Here is a 19,866-nt window from a genome sequence, read left to right as displayed (position 1 = left end):
TTACAATAATATTAAAGTCCTCTGAGGTCATTTTTTACTACAATCTATAACTGAGACACTAGAAGTAGTTGTGTTTGTACAAAGCAAGCGATAGTGAGTCTGCAGTGTGATATGACAGACGTGGAAGCACAGTTTTTGGTTACAGAGTTGCCATAGACAACAGTAAACATTTGGAAATATCAGACCCATGAATACTGCAATTGACCAATCAGATTCAAGTATTCCAGAGAGCCATGCAATTAAAAATGTTAACAAAATGAAGCTCATCATACAGTTTTACCTAAAAATAATATCAAGCAAGCATACTGAAACAATTTTTTCCTAGATATTTATGGATAATTAAATATCATTCTTTCTTTCTTTCTTACTAAAAGGGTCTACAATTACATCATATATAGAACTAGGGTGTTTTTGTTGTTGTTGTTGTTTTTTTTTTTTGATGGATTGCATCATTAGTTTGGCTTCACAGTATCTGAGTAGTGCAATTTTGTGGCTAATAATTTACATGCATAAATAACACAATAAACTCACACCCGGAGCTCCTCTGCATGACCTTTCACTCCCATCAGGCAGTGTGTGTGCGAGACAGTAATTAGCCATTAAATCGGTACATCTGGGCCCTCCAGCTGTGTGGTCAACTCTAAATGAGCTAGAGAATAAACCATCATTCTTTACCTCTCGCTGTCCCACCGCAGAGACCCAGAGAAAGGCCAGGAGCGCCATACTGCTTTATGAGTTCAGATGCTGGGTTCAGAGCAGCACCCATTTGTAATCATAAACAAATATTGGAGAGAACCATCTGACTGCACGCTTCATTACAATCAATTCATACAGCAATTCCATTATTATTGCCAGTGTCCATACGCCCATCTCAGAAAGCTATTTTCTTCACTGCAGGCTGGTGGATTTTTTTATTTTTTATTTTTTTTTGTAGATTTTCTGTAATGGAAAAACTCACATCTTCCATAGTCATTCCTGGTTAAGATGATTTGACAGTGGCATAGTGTGGATTACAACAACAGCATCAGCAAAAATTATTTTAAAAAGCAAAAATCAATTTGCAAATTTTAAATCGGTTTCCAAAATATGCCCACAAGAACAACAAAATAATGCCTAAAATGGTTGTAAAAAAATATTACAGTACTTTAACAACTTTAATTTTATTATTACAACTTGTGTATTATCTATGTAAGTGCCTTTAAAAAAAAAAAAAAGGCCTTCACATTTATGCTTTTAAATTCCTCAAAAAATTGGCCTGGCATTTTTTTCTTTTAGATCTTCTGTGGTGGAAGAACTTATATCTATATTTATTCCTGGTTTAGATGTTTGACAACACTTGTGGCATAATGTGGATTACAAAAAATAAATAAATAAAAGAAAATAAATTCTCATGGTTTCCAAAGTATACCCACACAAGATGTAAACAAAAACAACACATGGCAAAACCCTAAAATGTCTGTAAAAATGATGAAAACCTTTTAATAACTTTAATTTTTAATTCATTAAAACTTGTGTATTATTTATGCAAGTGCCTTACTTTTCTACTTTTCAGTGCCTCATTTCTTTTTTGTGTGTGTGTGTGGTAAACAACATTATGCCACAAATGCTGTCAATTTAACTTAATTTGTATTGAATTTAGAATATTCCTTAATACGTTTATGACCTCTGGTGTTATTAGAGGTCATTTACCAACGTGATTTCTCCAAGATGGACATGGATTGAGGGATGCTGTGATGGCAGACGGACGTGGGTGGCAGCCTGGGATATTAATTCAGCATGCCGGAGGGTTCTAGCGGACCTGATCTGTCACAATGGGTCTGAGCTGCACCCTAAGGTGAAAGAAACAGTTGGGTGTGTAGGAATGAATTGAATAAACACAGCGTAACGCGAGCCAATAGTAGAAACCAAGTCAGCTGAACAAATTACCTACCTACCCTATTGTGCAAAGCTGTGCAGCATCAAAAGAGCTTGAGGAACCAAAATGCAGTCCATAGATGTTTCCTATCGGTTTCACAAGCTGCCACGACTTTGAGTAGTGTCATACTTCTGCAGTAAGGGTTTGTGTGTCTGCAGTACAGCTTGTGAATAACAAGCAAAGTTAAAAATAAGTGATCATAACAACAGGCCAGACTTCAACAGCAAGATGTGCTAATATTGACAGGTTTCACACTTAGTGCAATGATTGCTGGTTTCCTGAGTTAGACCTCTGATCATTACATCTGATTCACAGGGGGTTATGGAATTCATTGTTTGCCTCTAATAATGGAGGAAGCCATATTCAAACACATATTCTACATGGAACAGTGGTATAAATCTTTTTTTTTTTTAAAAGACACTTAGTTTCAAAGGTTTAGGTATCATTAGCAATGAACAAGCATTTATTAAATAATAAGTATTAATGAATATACATTTATATTTATTAATTAAGCATAATTATAAGCATATTAAAACAGTAAAACTCAAAAAGCAAGGCATCAAAACCCCACAGGAATTTTAAGAGTCTTTAAGAGCTTTCAGCATAAACAAAACAATAAATTAACAACAGTAAGATGGTTTCAATACAGTTTTTCCTTCATTTGTCTTTTTGAGCCCGAATAAGGCAATTTATTGTTTTGCATAGTGGGCGTTCGTGTAAAATTGCATTTACAATTATTTAAAGGATTAAGCTTTTGTTTAAGAGCCAATATAACAAGTAGGGCTCGCTGCACAACACAAGATCCAGGGGGCGTGGATGGATCCACATCTAGGGGGTGGAGATTGGTAGGTTTAGGGGTGGAGATGGGTGGGTTTAGGGATCAGGGGGTGGAGATGGGTAGGTTTAAGTATATGTAAGGTGGGAGGAGTTGGATCTGGATCCAACCACGCCCCCTGGATCTTGTGTTCTGCAGCGAGACGCTCCTCAATATAAATGGAATGAACTGGCATTTACTGCATAATCCCAACTAATAACAAGTCAACCGTGAGCTCCATAGTCTTATTTGAAATGTGGCTACAAATTAAAATGTTAATGCGTCATAAAATGTGAAAAAGCACTGCTGTTTTACAACTTTTAGGTTTGCTATGGAAATGACATAATGACCAAATCAAAGGAGAATTTGTTGGACATTCTCGATCTTTCAGAATCTGAGTTACAAATAATGATGTCTAAGAGTGCCAACTAAATTATGCAACAGCGATGCATAGTTGCCTGCAGGCAGAGCATCACCTGGATGAATAGCTGGACTGATCTTCTCCTAATGTGCACCGCACAGCATTTGCTCTCTTCATTAGACAGCCCTGTTTGATAGATCTGCAAGAAAATTACATATTTCTGATTGATATGATACTTATCTGCCATGTTATTGCTGGGGGTATTGATGATGGGCCTCTTTTGCCTGTATGACCTGCTGTATGAACTCAAACATGCATGAATATATGGCTCATGCATGAACTCGTGTGCACTATCATTCTCGTATTTAACTTTTTATGGGCAGCGGTGGAGAACAAAGGCACTATGTCCTTGTGCAATTATCAATAATGACATTTCCCTCTAACTGGCTTGTGAGGCAAATATTAGACACAAAAATCTTTCCAACAATTTATATTACAAATTCTTGCACGAACACAATAATCAAGCAATGAAAGCTGATGTGGTGCATTGTGTCTACAATAGGACTGCAGGCAGTCTAGCAGCAGTAGGATGTGTTCATCCATTTGCCCAGAGCTCATGTATAATTATCTTATTCATCTTATCCAGGGCAGTAGCAAAAATCTATTGAAAGATGTTCGATTATGTTTCCTGTATAGTAGAAAAATGTGACTATGGTGTCTTCTCAAGTAATCACTGCATAAACTTATGCCTTATATTTTTGGATATAGTTTAGAAGTGCGCAATCTAAATGTCAGTGCAAATGCAACATTTAAACAAGCAGAGGCATACAGGAATTAAGGAGAAAACAACTATTTGTGTGCATATTTTCATGGAATAAATCAACTGAGAGTGACAAACTATAAACAAGGCAATGGGTAATATGATTTAAATCAATTTATACAGCTTTTTTTTACTTATTTTTTAATAAAAAATTACAATTAATATTATTGTTAAAATATTATTCACATACTAATTGTTATATAAATTTGTATCAATTTAGTTACAAATATTAGTCAATTATATATATATATATATATATATATATATATATATATACACACATCTAAATAATAATCTAAGCTAAATAATTTAAAATATTAATCTAATGTTGGCCAAATAAAGGCTGCACAAAAAGATTCTAATAATGTCATATTATCTTTTCTATATCACCAGGACCAAAAGAAATGCTCTGGTATCTCTAAACTAATAATTTCCTTCTTTTTCACTTTCTATGACCTGATATTGCAAAAGGCAGATTGCTTTTTTATTACTAGGCTTTCCTACCTCTTCTGATCTGCAATGACTGCCCACTCCCGATTCTGTCAATGCTAATGCTTAATGAGAAACCCATAAGGCAACATCTAAGAAGTAATTTGAATCAAATCAGCGTCAAATGAAGATATTGAGAAGCTCCATGGCAACATTCCCACAAACCAACACCCCCCTGACCCCGAGATCCCCTTCCCCTGCCCACTGGCCCCTATCCATATTATTACAGTTACTCCTTGGAGGGCAGACCCTCTATTTATGAGAACTCAAATACACAGAGCGTTTCAACACTAAAGTTCCCCACTAAAGTGAATGGTTTCCATGTGTCCATGTTTTGAGATTGCATCTTATTAATGATTTTGTAAACAATGTCTGCTTGTGTTAGAAAATATATATCTCTTATTCAAAACTACGATCAATCACGAAAATAACTGATGCTATGTTATTGCATTATGACGTCAAATACACTTGCGTAATACTGCAATTTAAATATAACCAATTATCATGCATCAAAAATTATGTTACCTCAACTGAGCTCATCTGGCAAATCAACAATTTAGAGTATCAAGATGTCCATGAAGAGTGCAATAAGGATACACAGATAGTTTTAAACATTCTTCAAAACAGAAAGAGACTTGAACTTTGCACACATAATGTGTAGTTATGGCATCTATCAAGAAGGGCCAACTGGACCATGCTAACCAGTCAAACCCTTCGATGAATCAGTTTGATAACATAACTGGTGCAGTGTGTAATTTCTGTACCAGTGGACCAAACAGAACTGAATGTATATAAATAAACGGATTACCTTCCATTAGTTGAACCAATGCTATTTTAATCTGCAGACTGTAATTTCATTTGGTAATGCAGAAATTACACACTGCACCTTTAATATTTTCTGTAGTATTTTTCACCTGCTCTCAGTGAGAGTGACTCAATTTGTTGTGACTCAACAACCCATTTCCTTAGGAGAGTCACCAATAACATGAGCTGTTGAGTACACTGAAGCTGAAATATACACTACTTCAAGTGGATTCAAGGATAGCTTTAAACCCACAATTTTAAACCACAACTATACTGAATTAAGAAAGCTGGGGATTAATCTAAATAATGGGAATTGATTGAAACTCAGCACCCAAACTGCTTGGGAAGAATTAAACTGAGGAAGTGTGACTGAAATGTAAAGTGAGGGAGAAAGGAAGGCTAGAGGAAAACAGAACTTGATACAGAGAGAGAGAGAGAAAGAGAGAGAGAGAGAGCAAGCAAATAATAGTCTCTGCTGTGCAATCAAAGCTCATGATTAGTTGATCACAGACAAGTCCACAACTGTTGCACTGCGGCCAGTCTTGAAGCAAATGGTAACAATCAGTTACAACAGTCAGTAATCAGTGGTGCTTATAGAGCAAAACCTAAAAGAAAAAAATACACAAAATAATTAGTTAAATTAATTAACTATGTCTGTGCTACACATTATATATTAATAATATTTGTATGTGAAAAACTATTTGTGTGTGTGTTTGTGTATATATATAACACACACACACACACACACACACATATAGATATATGCATATACATATACATATACATATACACATACACTCTAAAAAAAAAATGGTGCTATATAGCACTAAAAGTGGTTCTTGGCTCGTAATCATATATAGCCCCTCAGTCATGCCAAAGAACCGGTGAAGAACTGCTGAAGAACCACTGAAGCACCAAGCACCAAAAGTTGTTCCAAAGAGCCAAAGAACCGCTTTTAGTGCTATATAGCACCATTTTTTTTTAGAGTATATATATAAATGAGTGTGTGTGTGTGTGTGTGTGTGTATTATATATACACAAACACACACACAAATAGTTTATTTCACATACAAATATGTAATGCTAACCCAACACACAGAAACAAAAGTGTTTATTATATAAATGAACATCAACAACAACAACAAAAAACACTGGAAGATTTTCCCTTACAGCCTTAGTAACTTTTCAGAAGCTCTCTTCTCGTTGTGGACAGCAGGGAAAAATACTACAGATAATACAATTAGTTGCATAAAGAGTCAGGGTGCATAAATGTTCTAAAATTTGGTAATAAAATCAACAAGCTTAGTAACTAAACCTATTTAAGGATGGATTAGGCATACAAAAAGTGTCCAAATACATCTTGAGGCCACATGTGTCAACTTCAAACAAGATGCAGTACAAAACACGGTAGACACAGCTCATGTTTGTGGATGTGGCTCTGGGCAACAAAAAGAGCAATTGTAATACTAAGCTGAACTTCCATGAATTTTTCAGAGAAAATATTAGATGTTACGAGCGAAAGAAATATCACAGTATTTTCTAGACAGGGATGCGGTGCTCAGCTGTGTGCGTTTGCTTTAAATGAAAGGTTGAGAAATATGTTTGTGTAATCTTCGCAATCGGATTACCGTTTACAGGGCCTTCAGGAACAGAAGAGCAGCTACATCTGAGCTCAGCTGTGTGATTTTAAAATGCATATGCAGCCTGTCACACTGCTAAAAAATTGTGTGTTTTACACTAGTGCCAGTTCCTCATCTCAGCAAACTCAGAGTGCAATTTCACAGACAAATTCAGATGGATTCATTAAACAAAATAAATAATATTTTCACGTAGACTATAAATCCTGAGCTTTTTTTCATTTTGAGCTCCAGTTGGGACAATCAGATGATGAGTTGGACAGATTTTACACTCCCTGTTTTAGATTGTAGCTTTCATTCAGGATGAAAAATAGATGTCAGGTAAGCAATAGTTTATCTGAGCCCTAAAATATATCTATTTATTAAAAAAAATACATGTTTTTAATAAGTAAGAGTGCATATCTAACATTATATTCTATGTTTTCTAGCTAGATGTTTGTTTATCATGTATCCTGGGCTTGACGGTGACAGTTGTGCTATTATGAATTCCACTGTGGTTAGTCTGCAAATACATTTGCAGTGGATTGCTCCAAAACACCTCGTTTGTGTAATGCAGTTTGTTTTCCTCAGGAACTCCTCACCTGTGTCAGGATACGTTAAGCAGTAAATTGCTGGTGTTGTGTGTGGTAGCTGACCGGCCCCTCTGGGGTTTGTTAGGGTGGGAGGTTAGGTTTGTTGTCTCTCCCAAGGGTTATAGAAAACTAGGAAATAAACTAATGCACTACAATCAACATCCGCTTAACTGCCACCTATGTGCCCTGAATAATGGCTGCACAGTCCTAAGAAAAAAGGTCTACCACAAAAGTACACCACCCTTCAAAAGTAAGTTTTCTCTCTGTGCATATATATATATATATATATATATATATATATATATATGCACAGAGAGAGAAAACTTATATATATATATACATACATATACATACATACATATACACACACACACACACACACACACACACACAGTGGGTACGGAAAGTATTCAGACCCCCTTAAATTTTTCACTCTTTGTTATATTGCAGCCATTTGCTAAAATAATTTAAGTTAATTTTTTTTCCTCAATGTACACACAGCACCCCATATTGACAGAAAAACACAGAATTGTTGACATTTTTGCAGATTTATTAAAAAAGAAAAACTGAAATATCACATGGTCCTTAGTATTCAGACCCTTTGCTCAGTATTTAGTAGAAGCACCCTTTTGATCTAATACAGCCATGAGTCTTTTTGGGAAAGATGCAACAAGTTTTTCACACCTGGATTTGGGGATCCTCTGGCATTCCTCCTTGCAGATCCTCTCCAGTTCTGTCAGGTTGGATGGTAAACGTTGGTGGACAGCCATTTTTAGGTCTCTCCAGAGATGCTCAATTGGGTTTAAGTCAGGGCTCTGACTGGGCCATTCAAGAACAGTCACAGAGTTGTTGTGAAGCCACTCCTTCATTATTTTAGCTGTGTGCTTAGGGTCATTGTCTTGTTGGAAGGTAAACCTTCGGCCCAGTCTGAGGTCCTGAGCACTCTGGAGAAGGTTTTCGTCCAGGATATCCCTGTACTTGGCCGCATTCATCTTTCCCTCGATTGCAACCAGTCGTCCTGTCCCTGCAGCTGAAAAACACCCCCACAGCATGATGCTGCCACCACCATGCTTCACTGTTGGGACTGTATTGGACAGGTGATGAGCAGTGCCTGGTTTTCTCCACACATACCGCTTAGAATCAAGGCCAAAAAGTTCTATCTTGGTCTCATCAGACCAGATAATCTAATTCAGGTGTTTTTTAGCAAACTCCATGCAGGCTTTCATGTGTCTTGCACTGAGGAGAGGCTTCCGTCGGGCCACTCTGCCATAAAGCCCCGACTGGTGGAGGGCTGCAGTAATGGTTGACTTTCCACAACTTTCTCCCATCTCCCGACTGCATCTCTGGAGCTCAGCCACAGTGATCTTTGGGTTCTTCTTTACCTCTCTCACCAAGGCTCTTCTCCCCCGATAGCTCAGTTTGGCCGGACGGCAAGCTCTAGGAAGGGTTCTGGTCGTCCCAAACGCCTTTCCATTTAAGGTTATTGGAGGCCACTGTGCTCTTAGGAACCTTAAGTGCAGCAGAAATTTTTCTGTAACCTTGGCCAGATCTGTGCCTTGCCACAATTCTGTCTCTGAGCTCTTCAGGCAGTTCCTTTGACCTCATGATTCTCATTTGCTCTGACATGCACTCTGAGCTGTTAGGTCTTATATAGACAGGTGTGTGGCTTTCCTAATCAAGTCCAATCAGTATAATCAAACACAGCTGGCCACAAATGAAGGTGTAGAACCATCTCAAGGATGATCAGAAGAAATGGACAGCACCTGAGTTAAATATATGAGTGTCACAGCAAAGGGTCTGAATACTTAGGACCATGTGATATTTCAGTTTTTCTTTTTAATAAATCTGCAAAATGTCAACAATTCTGTGTTTTTCTGTCAATATGGGGTGCTGTGTGTACATTAATGAGGAAAAAATTAACTTAAATGATTTTAGCAAATGGCTGCAATATAACAAAGAGTGAAAAATTTAAGGGGTCTGAATACTTTCCGTACCCACTGTGTGTATATATATATATATATATATATATATATATATATATATACACACAGGTGCTGGTCATATAATTAGAATATCATCAAAAGTAGATTTATTTCACTAATTCCATTCAAAAGTGAAACTTGTATATTATATTCATTCATTACACACAGACTGATATATTTCAAATGTTTATTTCTTTTAATTTTGATGATTAGAGCTTACAGCTCATGAAAGTCAAAAATCAGTATCTCAAAATATTAGAATATTACTTAAGACCAATACAAAGAAAGGATTTTTAGAAATCTTGGCCAACTGAAAAGTATGAAAATGAAAAGTATGAGCATGTACAGCACTCAATACTTAGTTGGGGCTCCTTTGCCTGAATTACTGCAGCAATGCGGCGTGGCATGGAGTCGATCAGTCTGTGGCACTGCTCAGGTGTTATGAGAGCCCAGGTTGCTCTGATAGTGGCCTTCAGCTCATCTGCATTGTTGGGTCTGGTGTCTCTCATCTTCCTCTTGACAATACCCCATAGATTCTCTATGGGGTTCAGGTCAGGCAAGTTTGCTGGCCAATCAAGCACAGTAACACTATGGTCATTGAACCAGCTTTTGGTACCTTTGGTAGTGTGGGCAGGTGCCAAGTCCTGCTGGAAAATGAAATCAGCATCTCCATAAAGCTTGTCAACAGAAGGAAGCATGAAGTGCTCTAAAATTTCCTGGTAGATGGCTGCGTTGACTGTGGACATCAGAAAACACAGTGGACCAACACCAGCAGATGACATGGCAGCCCAAATCATCACTGACTGTGGAAACTTCACACTGGACTTCAAGTAACATGGATTCTGTGCCTCTCCACTCTTCCTTCAGACTCTGGGACCTTGATTTCCAAACGAAATGTAAAATTTACTTTCATCTGAAAAGAGGACTTTGGACCACTGAGCAACAGTCCAGTTCTTTTTCTCCACAGCCCAGTTAAGATGATTCTGATGTTGTCTCTGGTTCAGAAGTGGCTTAGTAGCCCTTTTCCTGAAGACGTCTGAACGTGGTGACTCTTGATGCACTGACTCCAGCTTCAGTTCTCTCCTTGTGAAGCTCTCCCAAGTGTTTGAATCGGCTTTGCTTGACTTTATTCTCAAGCTTGCGGTCATCCCTCTTGCTTGTGCACCTTTTCCTACCCAAATTCTTCCTTTCAGTCAACTTTGCATTTAATATGCTTTGATACAGCACTCTGTAAACAGCCACACCTTTCAGTAATGACCTTCTGTGACTTACCCTCTTTGTGGAGGGTGTCAATGTTCGTCTTCTGGATCATTGCCAAGTCAGCAGTCTTCCCCATTATTGTGGTTTCAAAGAACAAGAGATACCCAGCATTTATACTGTAGGGATGGTCATTTATTCAAACTCAAATGTAAATATTCTAATATTTTGAGATACTGATTTTTGACTTTCATGAGCTGTAAGCTCTAATCATCAAAATTAAAAGAAATAAACATTTGAAATATATCAGTCTGTGTGTAATGAATGAATATAATATACAAGTTTCACTTTTTGAATGGAATTAGTGAAATAAATTAGAGAACTTGCGCTCCTCCACCTTCCGTTTGAGGTTGCCCCACAGATGCTCAATAGGGTTTAGGTCTGGAGACATCCTTGGCCAGTCCATCACCTTTACCCTCAGCTTCTTTAGTAAGGTTGTGGGGTCGTTATCATGTTGGAATACTGCCCTGCGGCCCAGTCTCCGAAGGGAGGGGATCATGCTCTGCTTCAGTATGTCACAGTACATGTTGGCATTCATTGTTCTCTCAATTAACTGTAGCTCCCCAGTGCTGGCAGCACTCATGCAGCCCCAGACCACGACACTCCCACCACCATGCTTGACTGTAGGTAAGACACACTTGTCTTTCTACTCCTCACCTGGTTGCCGCCACACATGCTTGACACCATCTGAACCAAATAAGTTTATCTTGGTCTCATCAGACCACAGGACATGGTTCCAGTAATCCGTGTCCTTAGTCTGCTTGACTTCAGCAAACTGTTTGCGGGCTTTCTTGTGCATCATCTTTAGAAGAGGCTTGCGACAGCCATGCAGACCTATTTGATGCAGTGTGCGGCGTATGGTCTGAGCACTAACAGGCTGACCCCCCACCCCTTCAACCTCTGCAGCAATGCTGGCAGCACTCATACGTCTATTTCCTAAACACAACCTCTGGATATGACGCTGGGCACGTGCACTCAACTTCTTTGGTCGACCATGGCGAGGCCTGTTCTGAGTGGAACCTGTCCTGTTAAACCGCTGTATAGTCTCAGTGGTTCTTCAGCTCAGCTCAGTTTCAGGGTCTTGGCAATCTTCTTATAGCCTACGCCATCTTTATGTAGTGAGCAACAATTCTTTTTTTCAGATCCTCAGAGAGTTCTTTGCCATGAGGTGCCATGTTGAACTTCCAGTGACCAGTATGAGAGAGTGAGAGCGATAACACCAAATTTAACACACCTGCTCCCCATTCACACCTGAGAGTATAACTAACTAGTCACATGACCCCGGGAGAGAAAATGGCTAATTGGGCCCAATTTGTACATTTTCACTTAGGGGTGTACTCACTTTTGTGGCCAGCGGTTTAGACATTAATGGCTGTGTGTTGTATTATATTGAGGGGACAGCAAATTTACACTGTTATACAAGCTGTACACTCACTACTTTACATTGTAGCAAAGTGTCATTTCTTCAGTGTTGTCACATGAAAAGATATAATCAAATATTTACAAAAATGTGAGGGTGTACTCACTTCTGTGAGATATATATATATATATATATATAGACACACACACACTGTAAAAAATCAAATTAACCAAATGTTGGAAGGGCAAAAATATTTAAGTTGAGCTAATTTTATTGCTTGGCCTTAGTTGAGAGGACATATTATATTTGAAAAACATTGAATGAATGGTTATTTTCAAATCCAGTCAACAATTAGCTATGCTAATGTTGACTCAACTAATAAAAAAACGTGCACTATAACATTTCAGTAAAGGTTGAGCCAACTAAAAAAAATAATTCAGGCAACACTTTGAAGTCAGAAATTGAAAGTAAAATTTCTGTGGAACTAGTTACTAAATAATAATTAGTTGAAACAATATATAGATATATAGATAGATAGATAGATAGATAGATATAGATATATTAGTGCGGTCAATCGATTAAAAAAAACAACTAATTAATCACACATTTTTCTGAAATTAATCGCGATTAATCCCCCCTAACATTAAAGTTTTTAAATATACTTTTATATTGCAATAATTTCACATTCAATCTTCAAATTAATGTACAAACAACATAAAGACAGTATATTTTTAAATATTTGTTTAATGGCATCTTTTTTTATGACTGAAGGCCAGTATCACTAATACCAATACTGATTTCTCTATAAAACAGAAACAGCAGTTGTGAGAGGGGTGGCCAACCCTAGCTCCGCCCCTGCGTTAATTGCATTAAATATTTTTAACGCGTTAAACTGAAAAAATGAATCGCCTGAGTTAACGCGCTAATTTTGACACCACTAATATAAAATTAAGCCATTACTTCAGTTTCACATGACCTTTTCAAAATCATTCTGTTATGCTGAAGAAACATTTTTTACTATCAGTGTTATCAATGCTGAAAACAGTTGTGCTGTTTAACATTTTTGTGGATACATTTTTTTAAGATTCCTTGATGAATAGAAGCTTCAAAAGAACAATATTTATTCTAAATCAATTTTTTTACATAACAATCAATGAATTTACTGTCATTTTGAACTATTTAATGCATTTTTGCTGAATAAATGTATTAATGTATTTCCATAAACAAACAAACAAACAAACAAATAAATAAACCTCACCCCAAACTCTTGAATGGTAGTACATAGTACATAGTAGTAGTGCATAGTACATTAATAATAATAATAATAATAATAATAATAATAATAAGAAGAAGAAGAAGAAGAAGAAAACCGTCACCCTCATATCATTCCATATCTGTATGCCTGCCTTTATTCTGTGGATCACAAAATCAAGATATTTTGAAGAATGTTTCAGACCATACATTGAAAATCAATGGGGTTTTAAAGCACCAACTGACTTATGTACAAAACGATGTTTTTCAAAATATGCATAACTTCCACGGAAGAAAATAAGTCATATAGGTTTAGAATGACACAAGATTGAGTAAATGACAGAATTTCAGGAAATAATTTGTGGGTTTACTATCCCTTAACACGGTTTAATCTTAAACAAATTATCAAGATTACAAATGGTTGCAATATTGCTCAAAAATTTAAATTCCTAATCCAAGTAAACTGCTGCCAGACACTGCATTCAGAATAATCTTTGGCTAGCACATCAGCACAGAATAAAGGGCAGTTAAGGCTTTGTTTCATGTGGAACATTTGCCTGTGTGACACTTTTTGGCCACTCGTCTTATCTGGGCTTTGTGCAGCTGTGTTTGATTTTGCGAGAAATGATTGCCGTGTATAGAACAGACAAGTGTCTGAACAGAACAGATAGGACGAGTCATCTACAGCTGACAGTGATGAGCCTGTTTAAACCAAAAGGGTGGGAAAAAAAACAAAAACAAAAAAACAAAAGAACTTCATTGGACCCACACAGACATATGTTCTCAATATAAAAAGCTCAAAAATCAGTTTTGTTTGTTTCCAAAGGTCTGAATAAAACTGAATATTCGATCAAAGCTTGTGATCAAATCCAAACATTAGTTCTCCAACCCATCGCTTGGAAAAGAAGCAACACTTCTGGCGAGATCTGCGGGTAAAACTGGAGCAATGTTCCCCACGTGAATAAGTGGCGGGGGGGATAAACCATAAAAGGAAAGAAAGAGAGATGCACCCTAGATGTCGCACAGGAAATGAAAACACAATCTATAATAGCAATAAAAGTCAAAGTTTGTACGTATGAGTGACACATTGGGTCACACCTTTTCTTCTACCTGATTTCTTAGCATCTCACAGCAGCATTTGAGTTGGGCGTTGATTATATATCGTGAACATATTTGCAGTTCATACGTGATTGCTTCGAGACATGATTCACAGAATCAAATGTCTGCCAGCGGCATTGAATTACACCACACACTTGGCCATGAGAGATTAAAGTCTATTCACTGCAAAGATTCAACACGAGGGACACAGCTTCTTTCAAGACGTGGCCTCCCTCTCCTATATATTTATCTGAATGCTTAGTACAACCAACATCTAGCTATCCGATAAGTACAGCATATTAAATTTGCATGGCAAATCCCAGCCTCAAGCATATCATAATCACATAAAAGCAAAATGAAATGTATTCAGACCCTTAAAATGCAAAACATAGGTTGTGGAAAACATGGTCTTTCACAAAGTTGCATTTGTAATTACGGTCGAATGATTGAAAAGTAATTTTTCTTGCTTTCGTATTTGGTGTTATTAGTATTTTATCATTATTTCCTAAATCTGATGTATCTACAACATATGAATATTCCATCCTGGACATTCGTTCTCAGGAAATGAAGTGCAAATATCTTCCTCCATCAAAGATGGTGGCATATAATTATACTAGCAGGCTGCAAAATTGACTTTTGCTTTCAGAACTCTTGGTCTTGTGAACTGTCATCTCTGAGTTAATTTCCCTGGAGTCTCCCCCTTACAAATTGTATGTCACTCTTTGCAGAATTGAAATGTAATGATGCTTAGAGGTACCTTCAACAGGCGATCGAACAATGGCTACATAGTCTGCTGTCTTTGAGGGCTCATTTTAGAATGGCAAAGGCAAAAGTGCTATTTCTTTATCATTACCCTGCAGCAGATGTGGAGGTGGTTGCATATGATTAATAATCAAGCCTGCATTTCTACTGGAGAGTGTAGTAATACTGAAAAAAGGGTGACAAGTGTATTGAATTTGTAATGGTGGACTGACACTATGACAGCTTGAAATAGAGAGCAACTATGATTTTAGGCACTTTCTATGAGATGCAAAATTAAAGTAATAAAACATTAAGCCCAGGAACGTAAAACAAGAGGTGGTCCCGTTAATAATATAAATGCATTCAAAAGACAGATCTGTAAGATTTTTTTTTCTTTTTAATTGATACTTTTATTCAGCAAGGATGCATTGAATTAAACTTTCTGAACTTTATATTTAATCAAACAAATCCTAATAATAAGAAATGTTTCTTGAGCACCACCAGATCAGCATATTAGAATGATTTCTGTAGGACCATGTGACACAGGAGGCTGCTGAAAAACCAGCTTTGTATCACAGCATTTATATAAAGTAATTTATTCCGGTGATACAAAGCTGGAAAAAAATAAAACAAAATAAATAAATAATTGCATTTAAGACTTTAAAAAAAAAAAAAATTGATCAAATATACAGTTGTATGTTTTACATCAAGGTGATTATTATTATTATCAGGCTATTATTATCTAATTAATATAAGGGCTTATTTGTTTCATTTGTTTCATTTTATTTCTTTTTACGTGTTTTTACAGTGTTGCGAGACATTCAAGTTCCTGGGATCCATCATCTCTCAGGACCTGAATTGGGACACTCACATCAACTCCATTGTAAAAAAAAAAAAAGCCCAACAAAGGTTGTACTTCCTTCGCCAGCTAAGGAAGTTTAACCTGCCACAGCAGCTGCTGAAACAGTTCTACTCAGCCATCATTGAGTCTGTCCTGTGCACTTCAATAACTGTCTGGTTTGGCTCAGCTACAAAATCAGGGATTAGAAGACTACAGAGAACGGTTCGGACTGCTGAACGGATTATCGGTGCTCCCCTGCCCACCCTTCAAGAACAAATACAGGTGCTGGTCATATAATTAGAATATCATCAAAAAGTTGATTTATTTCACTAATTCCATTCAAAAAGTGAAACTTGTATATTATATTCATTCATTACACACAGACTGATATATTTCAAATGTTTATTTCTTTTAATTTTGATGATTAGAGCTTACAGCTCATGAAAGTTGAAAATCAATATCTCAAAATATTAGAATATTACTTAAGACCAATACAAAGAAAGGATTTTTAGAAATCTTGGCCAACTGAAAAGTATGAACATGAAAAGTATGAGCATGTGCAGCACTCAATACTTAGTTGGGGCTCCTTTTGCCTGAATTACTGCAGCAATGCGGCGTGGCATGGAGTCGATCAGTCTGTGGCACTGCTCAGGTGTTATGAGAGCCCAGGTTGCTCTGATAGTGGCCTTCAGCTCATCTGCATTGTTGGGTCTGGTGTCTCTCATCTTCCTCTTGACAATACCCCACAGATTCTCTATGGGGTTCAGGTCAGGCGAGTTTGCAGGCCAATCAAGCACAGTAACACTATGGTCATTGAACCAGCTTTTGGTACCTTTGGTAGTGTGGGCAGGTGCCAAGTCCTGCTGGAAAATGAAATCAGCATCTCCATAAAGCTTGTCAACAGAAGGAAGCATGAAGTGCTCTAAAATTTCCTGGTAGATGGCTGCGTTGACTGTGGACATCAGAAAACACAATGGACCAACACCAGCAGATGACATGGCAGCCCAAATCATCACAGACTGTGGAAACTTCACACTGGACTTCAAGCAACATGGATTCTGTGCCTCTCCACTCTTCCTTCAGACTCTGGGATCTTGATTTACAAATGAAATGTAAAATTTACTTTCATCTGAAAAGAGGACTTTGGACCACTGAGCAACAGTCCAGTTCTTTTTCTCCACAGCCCAGTTAAGATGCTTCTGGCGTTGTCTCTGGTTCAGAAGTGGCTTGGTAGCCCTTTTTCTGAAGACGTCTGAGCGTGGTGACTCTTGATGCACTGACTCCAGCTTCAGTTCTCTCCTTGTGAAGCTCTCACAAGTGTTTGAATCGGCTTTGCTTGACTGTATTCTCAAGCTTGCGGTCATCCCTGTTGCTTGTGCACCTTTTCCTACCCAAATTCTTCCTTCCAGTCAACTTTGCATTTAATATGCTTTGATACAGCACTCTGTAAACAGCCACACCTTTCAGTAATGACCTTCTGTGACTTAACCTTTTTGTGGAGGGTGTCAATGTTCTTCTTCTGGATCATTGCCAAGTCAGCAGTCTTCCCCATTATTGTGGTTTCAAAGAACAAGAGATACCCAGAATTTATACTGTAGGGGTGGTCATTTATTCAAACTCAAATGTAAATATTCTAATATTTTGAGATACAGATTTTTGACTTTCATGAGCTGTAAGCTCTAATCATCAAAATTAAAAGAAATAAACATTTGAAATATATCAGTCTGTGTGTAATGAATGAATATAATATACAAGTTTTACTTTTTGAATGGAATTAGTGAAATAAATCAACTTTTTGATGATATTCTAATTATATGACCAGCACCTGTACATCCAGAGTGAGGAAAAGGGCTCTGAAAATCACTCTGGATCACTCACATCCAAGTTATCCCCTTTTTGACCTTTTGCCATCTGGCCGGCGCTACAGAGCCCCAATTACCAGGACAGCCAGGCACAAGAACAGTTTCTTCCCCCAGGCAATACCCCCCATTATGCAATAACAACGTACAATAACCTTATATTTATTTGTTACCACCTCCATCCTAGTACATCCCTGCATCTCCTTCTATTCTATCCCACTCTATCATCTATAGCACAACTGTATATACAATCATTTATGTTTCAAATGATTTTTCTTTTTCATTTTTTTGTTTATTTATATTTACATGTGTATTATTTATTCTCATCTTAAATTTATTCTCATCAGATCAGTGTCAGTCATCAACTTTTCAGTCTTACCTGTGAAAAGTAATTCCCGGAGACCTATATGTGCGGCGGTTTGTACAGCCCCAAGCAGCACAGGACTGAAGCATTTTCTCTAGTCCACTTATGAGAATGATGGAAAAATTGCCCGCACCAAGATGGCGGCGACGTTGACGTGCGGTCAAGCGGCCAATGAGGCGTCTAGGTATTTATTATGTCTATGAGCCTACCTTGCAAGGTTTCTTTTCTCAACAATCCTCAGCGCTGAAAGTGAGCACTGATGCCGATTGGCTAATTTTTTTTTTTTAACCAACGGAGGCACGAGAGCTCAGCTCTCCCCTGCCCTCTCTGTCACTTAGCGGTTGTAATTACATCAGCAGATTCGGCACATTTGCGATAGAAAAGCGGCGCTTACCAACTTCAGTAACATTTTATGGTATTATGGTGAAATTACAAACAAAACAATAATCATTCTGAGACATGAACTAAAATGAATTGAGAAGCTGTGCTTCCCCTGACGAGCCGCCACTGCTTTATGCAATAAATCTAAAGCCATATTATAGCTTTGTGTGAGGAACAGACCATAAATAAATACATTTCAACCTTAAATGTTTATCCTTGGGTAAAGTAATGGGTAAAAATCAAATATGTAAACCACATGTAACAATAAAAGCAGATTTACATGTTCGTAACTGAGAAGCCTTGTGCTGGAATATAAAAACAGTTGGTTAACAAAAGCATTGGTTGATTGGTTGATTTCTTGCCATATTGTTACATAATATAAATTATGCAAAGAGAAAGCTTTTTCAATTCTGTGAGACACTCTCTCACTGGTATGTCCGTTGCATGTTTTTCTCCATATTTTAATTAATCAGCAGGATCAAACGAAAGGGCTATTCTTACTTCTTGGTAATGCATGGAACTATATTAAATCCCACGTAATTAGACTGGCATGGAGAACCCATATGTTGTAATATATTATTCATACATTTTTGAAAGAGCCGGCTTATATAACGGGAGATGTAAAAAGCCACAAAGTTCAGCATTTAAACTTTCAACATTTCAACATTTGCAAAGGCCATTGCAATGACATTCCACTCACACGTGTCACATCTTTTCTCCACAATCACATCAGAAACATTTCAGCAGACAAATACCTCATTTACTCCGTTATCAATAGCGAATTTCAGCCAGGTAAATGCCATTACGACTCTCATTTGCTCCGACACCTCTAAAAGAATGCAAGAGCACCTGAGGTTCTTAATTTTGTGTGAAGGAACAGGTGATTGATTCTGTGCCTCCAACCACTCTAAGGAGTCAAATGACTGCTTTATGTTCCAGCTGCACAATAATTCACTCAGATATTGAAATATGCCATCCATCAAAGAGCCCCCTAATTTCCCTCTGGAAATAATGAGTCCTCTCATTATTTAATGTAACTTGCCAGACCGGGGTTTTCAGCGAGACGCGCGTGTTTATCAGATTCCTGTAACGTATCGATTGGTGCTAGAGGGATCTTCGTTCACTTCTGAGCTGAATGAGAATGCAAGCCTCCTGCCACCAGCCGTGTCTATACTAAATGGCGAGGTGAAGATTCATAGGTTGTCTCTCTAGGCATGGCAAGTACACAAATCTTGTAAATTAAAGCATTGTTATGGCATGGCCCAATTCTGCTCTTGGAGGCACGATGCCCTTTTCTGCTGAGAGATGGAAAGGGCACGC

At 37.6% G+C, this 19,866-nt stretch overlaps 1 long non-coding RNA gene across 2 annotated transcripts in view; it reads right to left on the bottom strand.

The window, feature by feature from the left end:
* Nucleotides 1-979: 979 nt before the first annotated feature.
* The window catches only part of LOC131523382 (uncharacterized), a 61,531-nt gene continuing 42,644 nt past the window's right edge, over nucleotides 980-19,866 (bottom strand). The window contains exons 2-4 of one of the 2 annotated variants that reach the window (XR_009266762.1): nucleotides 3,206-3,289; nucleotides 1,931-2,078; nucleotides 980-1,829 (exon numbers count right to left, since the gene is read on the bottom strand). This is a non-coding gene — a long non-coding RNA (uncharacterized LOC131523382). The remainder of the gene's footprint in view (nucleotides 1,830-1,930; nucleotides 2,079-3,205; nucleotides 3,290-19,866) is intronic. The other variant, XR_009266761.1, reaches the window with a different exon arrangement.

The sequence above is a fragment of the Onychostoma macrolepis genome, chromosome 17 (genome assembly GCF_012432095.1).
Source record: "Onychostoma macrolepis isolate SWU-2019 chromosome 17, ASM1243209v1, whole genome shotgun sequence".
Taxonomy (NCBI): Eukaryota; Metazoa; Chordata; class Actinopteri; order Cypriniformes; family Cyprinidae; genus Onychostoma; species Onychostoma macrolepis.
This window is presented reverse-complemented; position numbering and strand designations above follow the sequence as displayed.